Source organism: Centruroides sculpturatus, unplaced genomic scaffold, assembly GCF_000671375.1.
Source record: "Centruroides sculpturatus isolate CEXI.00-Female unplaced genomic scaffold, Cexi_2.0 scaffold173, whole genome shotgun sequence".
NCBI classification, from domain to species: Eukaryota; Metazoa; Arthropoda; class Arachnida; order Scorpiones; family Buthidae; genus Centruroides; species Centruroides sculpturatus.
The window spans coordinates 663,670-675,527 of NW_019384380.1; the positions used below are offsets into that span (position 1 = coordinate 663,670).

General features: G+C 29.4%; 1 protein-coding gene across 1 annotated transcript in view; it reads right to left on the bottom strand.

Annotated features, from left to right (window-relative positions):
* Positions 1-7,863, bottom strand: part of LOC111617876 (protein-tyrosine sulfotransferase 2-like) — a 40,956-nt gene extending 33,093 nt beyond the window's left edge. Inside the window, exon 1 of the mRNA XM_023359209.1 lies at positions 7,625-7,863. The gene's annotated coding sequence lies outside the window, so the exon portion shown is untranslated. The remainder of the gene's footprint in view (positions 1-7,624) is intronic.
* Positions 7,864-11,858: the final 3,995 nt, after the last annotated feature.

The following is an 11,858-nucleotide window of genomic DNA, read 5'->3' on the forward strand; positions in this document are numbered from 1 at the left end:
TTCTTAATATGTTTATTATCATTTTTTTTTAACAAGAGTTTTTACTATACGAGAAAGGAAGGAAATTTTATCTATATACACATAAAAAGCCAAACTTCCTGAAGAACTAATCTTTATCCTGTTATACATTTAACATCAAGAGAAGTACTCTAAGCCGATTATCAATTAAAAGAAAAAAGAAAAAAAAAATTGAATATATATTAACTTTATCTTGTTAAGTTTGGCAACAAACTTTGTTAATAACTAATATAAGAAGTAAAGTATATACAGTACGGCCCGAAAGTCAATTAACCGTGTCGTATTTTTTCATGATTTTTAATTAGAGAATTTCATGATTAGAAGAGCTTTTCACTATTTAAATTTATAAATGTGCGTGAGTAAAAATGCAAATTAATTTAAAAATTTTTACAATACTTTTTTTTTGCATGTTTAGAAATATGTAAATGAGATGGTAGTTGAAATTTTGCGAGTAAATCCTATTGAATTTTTGAAACTTGTGGATCGTAAATCGATTAAACTAGACAATATATCATTGCAAGTTAACGAACTTTTTTGTCTTCTACTCCGTCTGGACGTTAATAAACTTGGAAAATATTCAAATGTTTTGCATGAATAAACAAATTGTAGCAAAAACGAATATGGGATAACGTCACACATTCAATGATTCCGAGTTAAAATAAGCGCATTTGTTCCTTCGAAATTAACTGGGGAGTGATTAACTAATTTAAAAATAAAAACCGGCAACGTTGTTGCTGGCAATTCTTTATCCGTTTTCATCCCTAACAGTTGCTACCATTGCGTTTTTAAGTCTTCAGATTGGTTCGGAAGATAACAGAGTGGGGCCATATTTCACGTATTAATATTTCGATTTTCCTGAAAATTTCTAGAAACATTTTATCCTAATACATAATCTTCCTTGCAAAGTTTCATAAATTTTCGACGAAAGATACAGGTGTTATTAAGCTTGAAAGGGGGTAACAGAATCATGTTCCTCGCACAAACAAAAACAACCCCTTTTTTTCATTTCTCGATGTTTTAAGGTCCCCCTTGTAAATATCTATGTTTTTCTTGCACTTAAAAATGTCCGAATTTATTCAAATTATTCAGTATTCAAACACAAATTTAAAACAGAATGCGAGTTCTTAAATCAAGTCGGTAAAGAATTTTCGCATTAACCATCATTTTTCATTGATAAAAAAGGAGAAGAAAAAGAAAAAAACAGTTGTTTCGTACATAAAATGCGAGTGTCTGACCAGAAGTTGTAGAAGAATTGCTTTAAAATAAATTCTAAATATAGTGAATGCAAAATTTTTTCGAGTTTTACTGCATGCGGAGAAAGCAAATTTATCGAAAGTAATAACCATTGCCTAGATGTTTAATGGACAACATAAATTTTAAGAATGAGACTTTGATATTACTTAAAGTAAAATAATAATAAATGAAAACATAAATCTAACAATAATTAGATAATTTTCGTGGGTTGTAAAAGCCTACTTCGCCGCTAACAAATGCCTTTGGATTCTTTTTCGTAGAACTGTTTTGACATCTTCAATACGTTCGGATGATGTTTTTCGATGGTACTGTTGACTTTCTTTAGTAAATTGATGTTTCTGGGTTACTGCAATACACCCTCTCTCTATACATCTTGTTTCTAGACACCATTCAAGAGTGAAGCATCCGAGCGAGACTATTGCGACGAAAAGCATTTTCGAATTTTTCCACACACATCGAGTTTCCTTTTGTATAAAACATTTTTTTCTTTCTTTTTCTATTGATCAATAACAAATGTTGCATCAATCGAATGCACCTAACCTAACCAAAACAATCCATCGCATAAGATTTACAAGAAGAAAATAAAAGTAACACACAAAACACAAAGCAATTTCGCTTTGTGTTGTGTGTTAAAATTAAATATTTTAATGAGGAGGAATAGAAATTTTAAAGGTTCTTACATCATTAATGACCCCTAAGAGTATCGTAAAATTATAACGTGATTAATTATTGTGACAATTTTAAATTAAAATATCACATAAGTATACAGTTAAGAGGGGCCTTCTGTACTAATCTTTCCATATCTGGTCTCGATTTTCATCTAAATTCGACATTAAGACAGGACAGACGGACGACATAGGCCTGTAATTTATAAATTGCATCCCAATTAAGATTGCTGTATCGATTTTCGTAAAATTAATTTTTTAATCTTCTATTTTCTAGTAAATTTCCAAATTATTCTACTGTATAAACCTACACCTAAAACCTTACAATTAATAGTGCATTATTAGTACAAGAAATAGGATAAGAACAATAACAGTAAGTTAATATGAGGTATTATTTTACTATTGTATTATATTATGAACTGTACTATAAGACAATACTGTAACACAAGTAGATCCTTATACTATTACAGTCGAACTTCTAACAGTAGCCATTTTTTCAGGAAGGTTTCTTTTTTAAATACGTACAAAATAATCTCTAAACGACGGTCACACTATAAACTTTATTTTGAAGTAAATAAATGTTCCGAATTGAATATATTTCGAGCAGAATATTAAATATTTCACTACAATTTGCATGTTTCACGTATTGATTACTACAGAAGCCAGATACTGGTTGCAACATGATACAAATTTTTATACAATATTTCATGGGTAGATAATGACGATTTTTGGATCTGTTCTAGTTCAAAACACATCGAACCGATTGAATAATACAAATATATATATATATTTTTATTGTCTTAAACTATTTTATAATAACTATAATAGTATCGATCATACAAAACTTGGTGACTTCTACTTAACTATTTTTAGCATTTGAAACGACAGAATGGGGAGGAAAAAGGCAAAAAATATTCTCAAAATCAACAAAATATTAATAAAATTTCGAATTTGATTAAATCCACTAGAGTTTGGGATCAAATAAATCAATACTGGAGCTTCCAACAACATTATTTTTATATATAACCATCCTCAACACAATCTACATTGCATACGAAATTCTGTATAAGATTATCTATCAAATATTGAATGTTGTAAGAAATGCATGTATCTTATTAATTAAATATGTCGTTTCGCGTATAAACATTTTATTTATGTATAATAATCGATATTATTTCATAAATTACTCTTTAATGGATAGACAGGGTCATAAATTAATGCATCTACACTCGTCGTAATTTCATGTACACAATATAATTAATCTATAACTGAGTAAGAGCTGATAATATAAAAATATACAGGAAATAATTTTAAAATCTGGTGTGACGTATACATGCGGCACAATGTATATGTGTGTTTTGCGTATCGTACACGATAATAAAATCATTATTTATAATCCAATTTATAATTTTATCATCAATAATTAATCTTATATATCTGGTGTATATGCATGTGTGTTTGTGTATAGGTACAGTACATATAAATAATGACATATGTCTGTGTTTATTTAGGCTATAAATAAAACTTATATATGTACTTTAAATGCCATTCGATAATATATAACCTAATTTATTACTTTTTTCATGTTATAAAAGTTAAAACAAGAGCTGCAAGAATAAAAAAAAACTTACTTTAAAAACAAATAAATACATTTTGCAGTTTTGTAATTTCCACAATATTTATTCTTTTGTGTTTCTTCTTCTTAAAGTAGCCCAACTTTCAGAAAATAAAAAAGATATAAACTTATTCAGCTACATCGTTATTTCCTTAAGCCAGAAAATCTGTTCATAAATCCTTATCTATCAAGGCAGAACACTCGAGTACAGGAATCGCAGTTTAAATCTCCGGAGGGGGTTAATCCTGTAAATCTCAAAAGAGAACAATCGACATTATGTTTCCCTTCGCAATTCTCATTACTCAAATTGCAGCCGACTACGGAACTGACCATTAAGATAAGCATTCGTACTTATCCGATGTCATCAAGTAATCCGGAGGAGTGAAACAATTCGGCTGTTAGCATCACGACCTTGTGATTAAAATTGTAACAAGAAGCGAGTAGTGCCCTTCTTTCTATACGTCGCACGACTCCCTCCTTGGCTGCAAGTTTCTAAAAACAGATTTTAACAGGCTCGTAATTTAAATTTATAAAGTCCACGCGCTGCTCTACCGTACGGGTAAAAATACCTAATTAAATGTGGCTGGCTGCGTGCCAAATGTTTGGCTATGGTGTCATATTCGTGAGAACTGATAAAACTAATCGATTGTACTACCGATAAGGAAAACATTTCCGTAAGAGATAGCTTCGTACCCTAACGTAGTTTGCTACTTTCCATCATATCCTAGTCGAATTTATGCTTAATATTACACGAAACAATCGAGGGATCTCGCGTTTAAATGCGGCAGAAACTATGCAAATTAGGATTATGAAATTTTTCCAGATTTCAATTTCGCATGCACTCGTTTCTAATGACAAAGCGGCTCTATCGAACCGAACAGATTACTTCCGTACGTCTGTCGCAGTCGAGACTTCATCTATCAAGTTAGGCTGTCTCCAAGGCGACTGGTTTACATCCTTCGTTTCTCGCCTTTCGCCCGATCACGTGTCTACGTGTTAATTAGGGCCCGGATCGATGGAATGACTGATGTGGACGGTGAACACCAAACACTGGTGTCCGTGTATTGTCTGCAGGGATCGGGGTGTGACTACAACTTTACGAACTCTTCGAAAGCAAAGAAACTGTGGGTGAACTGTGACGGATCCGTGATCTTATTACTCCTATTGTCGACACCCTATAATGTATCACGCCCGGTTAATCGACCAATGCGAATGAACAATACTAAATAGAAAAGCTAGCGTGTAACTCAACGAAATCTTAAGTGTCAGCGACCCTGACCGAAAGCTAAATAAGAGATAAACCTACTTACAAACTACTTAATTTTCAAAATGACGACCTATTATCACAGCCTAGAAATCATTAGAGAGTTCGTAAATATCCACTAATAACAGGTATTGAGAGGAGCTGTTTACGTAGAAAGAAAAAAGAAAAAATTCTATTTTCTTTCGAATTTAGAAAAGATAATTTTCTGGAAAAAAAAAGGGGAAACCAATCTAACAATTCCTTAGGGGGAAAGAGAAAAACAGACATGCTGTTTCATTGTGCGCTCACCCGTTTTCTGTCCCAAATTGCGATGATAGCCTGAAAACACTCGACTGGAGTTAACAGTGAGATGTATTTTCTTCCAAACTTGACTGATTTAATATTGATCTAGAGGGGGATTAACTTAAAAAAAAAAAAAAATCGATAAGCTTCAACAATAAGAGTGAGCTTCTTAAAACGTAAATATTTAACTAGGGTAAGGCAATGCTATTAATTAAAGAAAAACAATTTTACAAACTTAGTACTTCCTAAAATAATAATTAAATTTTATAATTAAATATGGCTGTTATAAGCTTACAAAAAAAAAGGGAAGGAAGACCAGTACATTCTCTTTATTCACCCTTACAAAGTACTAGGACATCATTTTCCCAATTAAATTATTTCTCCAGATTTAAAAAATCTGTTTTATGAAATACCTTAATTAAATAACTGGAAAAACTACATTCTCTGTGATTTCAGTAAATAAAATCATTATAAATTCCTCTTCTTTTTTTTATTTTAAAGTTCTTTCTTCTTAAAAAAAGAAAAAGTAAGCACAAGCAATGACTTCAATAATAAATGAATGTAAAACACCACACAAACCTCCATTAAAAATGATGAAATGTGTGGTTGATGCAGCCACAATACATATAAAATTATGCTGTTTAAATAATAAAATAAATGTAAATAGTTCTTAATTAATTAGTTTTAATTTAACTCGAACTATCCCATAGAAAAAATTTTGTAATTAAATTAAGAGAGATGAATTAGAATTATTATTTATTAAAATGTTTGCAGCAATTTTTTCATAAGTAATAAAGAAAATTACATCTTTATAGCATTTCAAAGCCAATTACACAGAAGTAAATGGTATTGTAATATTTAAATTTGTATTTTTAATGCTAAATAGTTAAGTAGTGTAAAAGCAAACGAAGGTATCAAAATATCTAAAATTATAACAACAAAATTTAATTGGAAATACTATTCTAAAGGGATTATATTACTTAGAATTATTGTTATGAGCAGGAAGAAGAAGAAAAGAAAAAAAAATAAATAATAATAATAAGCATAAAATTTGAAACAGGAGTATCTTATTGATCCATTCAAAATACATTTAAGATAAAGTTTCACCTTGAGAGTATTTTGCTTAATTCAATTAAACTTAATTCAGTTTAAGGTTTATTTTTTTCTTTATTTTTAAAGTAAAAATAAATATATAAAACCTTCGTCCAAAGTTAAATTCTTAAGACAGATATAAAAAAAAAATAATTATTAAGCAGAAAAATTTTCATCTCATTTTAAAATTTCATCATAAGTTTATGTACTGAATAGCATTTTTAAATATAAAAATTAATATGTAACATAATCCAGATTTCAAAAATACTTTGAAAAATCATTATTTTCTATATTATTAAATTTATATGTAAAGTAATATAATATATACATATAGAATTCAGTAATTTCAATGATTTTTCTGTTATATAATATAGAATTTTATATATTTAACATTTTGAAATTAAAATGTTTATAATTAAACATTTAATAAAACTGTTTTATTATTTTTGTTTTTGACTTTAGTCCCGCAGACATCAAGAGGGCCATTTTTTTAAAATCAATGTGAAGCCCACAATGGGACAATCTGGTAGTAAGGACTTGATATATCCAGAATGAACTACTACTGTAAAAATTCCTAGGTATTTTTGGCCCATCCAGATTTGTTCCTGGAACCTTCAGCATAGTAGGCTAACACCACTCAACCATCAGGCTGTCAATAAAAGTGATTTACAGAGATCATTTTAAGCATAGAAATGTCGTTAAATGAGGAAAATGCTGATATCTTTAGAACAAACTTTGAATTTAAAACTTATCTATCAATCATAGAAAATATTTTAAATTCAAAATTTCTTTTATAAACTTTATGAAGCTAAACTTATTTTGTAAATTCATAGAGAAGCTACATGTTAAAGTTCCTCTTTGAGCTTCTCTACGAATCTAAGCCCCTTCTATGAGCATCTCAATAAATTTAAACTTCTCCCAGTAGTATCTAAATAAATGCAAACACCTATTAGCTTCTGTACAAATCTATCTAAAATCTACAACTACGTTCCTTCTATGAGCCTCTGTATTAATCTAAACCTCATCTATGAGCCTTTGTATTAATGTAAACCTCACCTATGAGCCTCTGTATTAATGTAAACTGCTTCTATGAGCCTATGTATTAATCTAAACCTCATCTATGAGTAAACCTCACCCATGAGCCTCTGTATTAATGTAAACCGCTTGTATGAGCCTCTGTATAAATTTAAACCCTTCTATGAACATCTGTATGAATGTAAGCCTCTTCTATGAGCTTCTTCAAGTTACAGAAGCTTTAACATTAAAGCTTGACATTTATATGCTGAGTACACTTTAAAAACATTGAAGTAAATATGAAAATGATTAAAAATTAATATTTCTGATTATTTACATTGCTAACAATCATCAGAATGGCCACTCTATTCGAATATTCCAGTTTATTATTTTAATAAATTAAAAAATAAAAAACCTCACCTTTTACATTACTTGACTGAATCTCTACGTATGATAAATCAATGAAGCACCTCTCTTGTCCTTCTGAACGATTTTAAAATGGTGCCGATCATCGTCTACGATATTTAAACACTTACTCGATGATAAAATGATACAATTATGAGAGAAATTTAATAAACAAACACGTTCTAACGTCGAGAGATCGAACGTCATACACACGTTCATCAGGCTTAGCTGCTAAATAACCAGACGTAAACAGCACTAGGCGCCCCCTGATGGTTGAAATTATCAACATTTAGCGGTAACATTTTTAATTTAAAAAAAAAAAAAAATTAAATTATTGAACGCGTTACGCTGTGTTACGTTATTAAAAAATCATTAAAATAAAAGAAAATTAATACTTTTAATTCCTCGTTTATATATATAGGCCTATATAAATAAACGGATTCGGTTAAGTAGAACTTCACGTTTATGTTGCGGAACATTTACTAAGAGCCGACAACTTATATTTTATTAATGAATTTTTCTACTTTTCTGTTGATTTTTTTTCACGCTCGTGATTTTGTTATAGTTCTTTGAATACTAAAATTCAAAATTACATCGTTATAAGTATTAATTATGAATGATGACGTTATATTTAAAGAGCGCAACATAAAGCGGCATGAAGGATGACCTGCTATATATATATGCATTGTATAACACATAAGAAAAAAAGTCTAATAACTTTAATAAATGCAAAAATTACATTAAAATTTAAACAATTTATAGTGTAGGCACACAGAGAGAATGTCGAATAAAGTTTTTAAAAAATTACTATAAAGACAAAGCTGATAGGAAGAAGGACAGGGGAAGACCAAAGAGAATATGGTACAATGATGTAAAGAGAATGAGAGAAGAGTGTAGTTATGACGGGAAAAATGGAAAGACTTCTGGATGATCAGAAAGCATATCAGTGCCCTTAATTGTATGAAAATTAACATTGAAAACATGTAAGGAAAAACACTCAATGACCAGCAATGCATTTAATACATAAATGAACATTTTGATAATCTTCATCAACCATTATCAGTTTACCATCTCTTGAGTTAGTCTGATGATCATCTTCAGGATAATCTAACAACGCATACCTTCAGTAACCATTGATAACCAGATTATATTAATGATGATGAAAAGGATCTGTTCATATATTGCTAGATGATACAAGTTGTTTATTTTTACATATTCAGTGAATAACTAGTTCAAGATAATTTGACTGATAATTTCATCTGAATGGCCACATTTTATTTTATTAATGGTGGAAAATCCAGTATATTTTTTCAGTTTTTGTCTTGTAATTTTCAATTATTTCTTAAAATGTGATATTTTTTTCCTCATAAAACAACTATCAAAGATTGAGATCAAAAAATGCTAAGCTAAGATCAAATTTTATTTAAAGAAATTATTTTTTTTAATTACAGAATTGCAGAAAATTAAAACTGGATGACTAGAATAGAACAAAATCTTTGAGCTATTAATTATAACTAAATACATCCACATCTTAAATCTCCAGCAATACTTTAATGATATTTACTAATGTTTTTGATGTGATTGTAGGAAAGGAAAGTTCTGTTTAAGCCATACATTATCAACTAAATCTCAGGAGGTTGTTAACAATTCATAGGGGCAACCTTGTCCCATCGGAAAAATCTGAAGTTTATAAAATTTGTATGTTTATTACTACTAATAATGCCAACATAGTAGAACCCTGATTATTTGAGATAATGTGGACCAATGCTATCTCAGATAACTGAAAACTTGGATTGAGAATTACAAATATAAAAAGGTTTATATGATACATCACTTTTATGCTTCTTTTTATACCTTCTCTCTCTCTCCTCAACGAATGGTTGGTGGACAAACATGGATGTGTGCAGTCTTATAGCTTCTCTCTTTACTTAGCTAGCTGTTTTATCTGTTAGTAAGGACTTTTCCATAATAACTTGTTGAGATATTCCACTCTAGGTCTTCCACGTCGCCTTTTGCCCGCTATCTTTCCTTCCAATAAAATATTTAATATTTTTCATCCATTCCGAGTGTCACATTAGGTGGCCACTCATGTCACTTCTTTCCTCTATCATTCTCAAAATCTGTCTCTTCTCTGTTACCTCTTTCAAAACATCCTCATTCGTCTTTCTCTCAATACATGACACTCACATCATTCTTTGCCAGCACCACATCTCAAAGGCCTCCAGTTTTCTTTTCTCTGCTGTTTGGAGTGTCCATGTCTCCCAAACAGTACAATGCTATGTTCCAGATTAAACTCTTAATGAATCACTTCCTAACATTGATTGATATATTTTTCGATGTTAACATCCATCTATCGTTTCCTATAGAATGCCTGTTTTGCTTGGGCTATTCTTGCTGTAACATCTCTTTCACTCCTTCCGTCTGAGATAATTACACTTCCTACATACATGAACTCACTGACTTCTAATTTTTCACTGTCCAAATAGATGTTCATTCCTCCTTGTTCCTTTTTTGTTGAACATCTCATTATCTTCATGTTTTTCCTATTTATTCTCATCCCAATCTTTTAAACTGTTCATTTAAATTTTCAAGAACAATCTGTAGATTGTCTACATCTTCCACTATCATTGCGATGTTGTTAGCAAATCTTATTGTGCTGTACAACTTTCCATTCACTTTTATACCTTTTGTATTAGTAACATAGAATTCTTTCGTTGCCTCTTGTATGTATATGTTGAACAATAGTAACAATAATCCAGAAACTTGTCTCACTCCTTTTATACCTTATTGAATTTAATTATATATAAGAAACAACACTTTTCAGAATAAAAATGTTTATTATTATTGTCACATTTTAATATGAATGGTTTGTCTCATATTAGTTAAATGATAAAAAGTAACAGAAACAAATCATTTTAAACTTTTAAAAATTGAAGTACAGTATAAGTAAAGTAGCATATTCACTTACAGGTCAGATAATGCAGGATCTTCCAACATGTTCATGTTGCTTGCTACTTACATAACTTAGGACTAGGTAACTAGTGTGCAAGGCAATNTCTATATTATTTTTAATTGTTTATGACATTATTCTAAGAGATTTGCATTAGTTTCTTAATGAAGTTAACATTAAGATAAACATTTTGTAGGTTATGAAAATAAAAATGAATTTGTGGGATGAATAATATTTGCACAATAAACTGTCAAAAATGCTATTCTTAGAGAGCATCAGGCAAAGGTCGTTAATCAGGATTAAATTTCTCTTTATCTCCTCATCTTTTAATGATGCTGATGATATTAATTCTAATCAAAGAAAAGATAAATGTATCTTCTAATATATATTTGTAAATTACTATAATTAAAGTATATTTAATGCTATAATTCCTATCAATTTTTAATTTTAATAATATTAATTAATTCCGAATACATTATTTTTATGGTTTAGGATAGTTCAAAAGTCAGTTAACCGTGTTTTATTTATTGTTTTACACGTACATAGTAATTGTATTAAGGTTGTTTAAACTGACTTTTGGGCCGCACTTTATATACAATTTTTTATAACATACCTTTCTTTGAACACTTTAAAAATATCCTTAAATTTAATTTTAAATACAATAACTTTTTATTTTAATTATTTAAAATTCCTATTGTTTGTAATTAGATGAGAATATTCAACTAGAAAATAATAATTAATTAAGCCATTAAATATCATTTGGTAGTTAATTAGTTATTATTAATTTTTAATTGTATACAATACCCATAGAAGATCCAATTAATTATTAAACACATCATAATTTTATTCATTAGATAATAAAGATCGTCTTGAACATAAATAAATACAATTACCTCTTCAATTTTAATGAGATTTACAATGAAGAGATCAAATACGCCTCTTACATTTACAATAAATTCAATTCTTATCATTGGAATTATACAGCTTATAATGCTTTTATTTAAGTAAATACTTAAAATTAATTATTTTGTCCAGCAACGATCCACCTGTTCTAATACAGTATTTAGTCTCGTGTGTGACCTATTTACGCTCCGTCTACGTTGATAAATAACTTTCTTTAAATATAATTTACACACATAAACTGTATTTGAAGTCTTCTTACAAATACACAAGGCTAGGTGTGTGTGTGTGTTAAATTCACACAGAATAAATCTGCTTTATTGTATCAAATAATAGGTTCACAATATAAACAATATACAGGAACAGTTCTATACTCGTTGCAAGGGTCAAATACTCGCT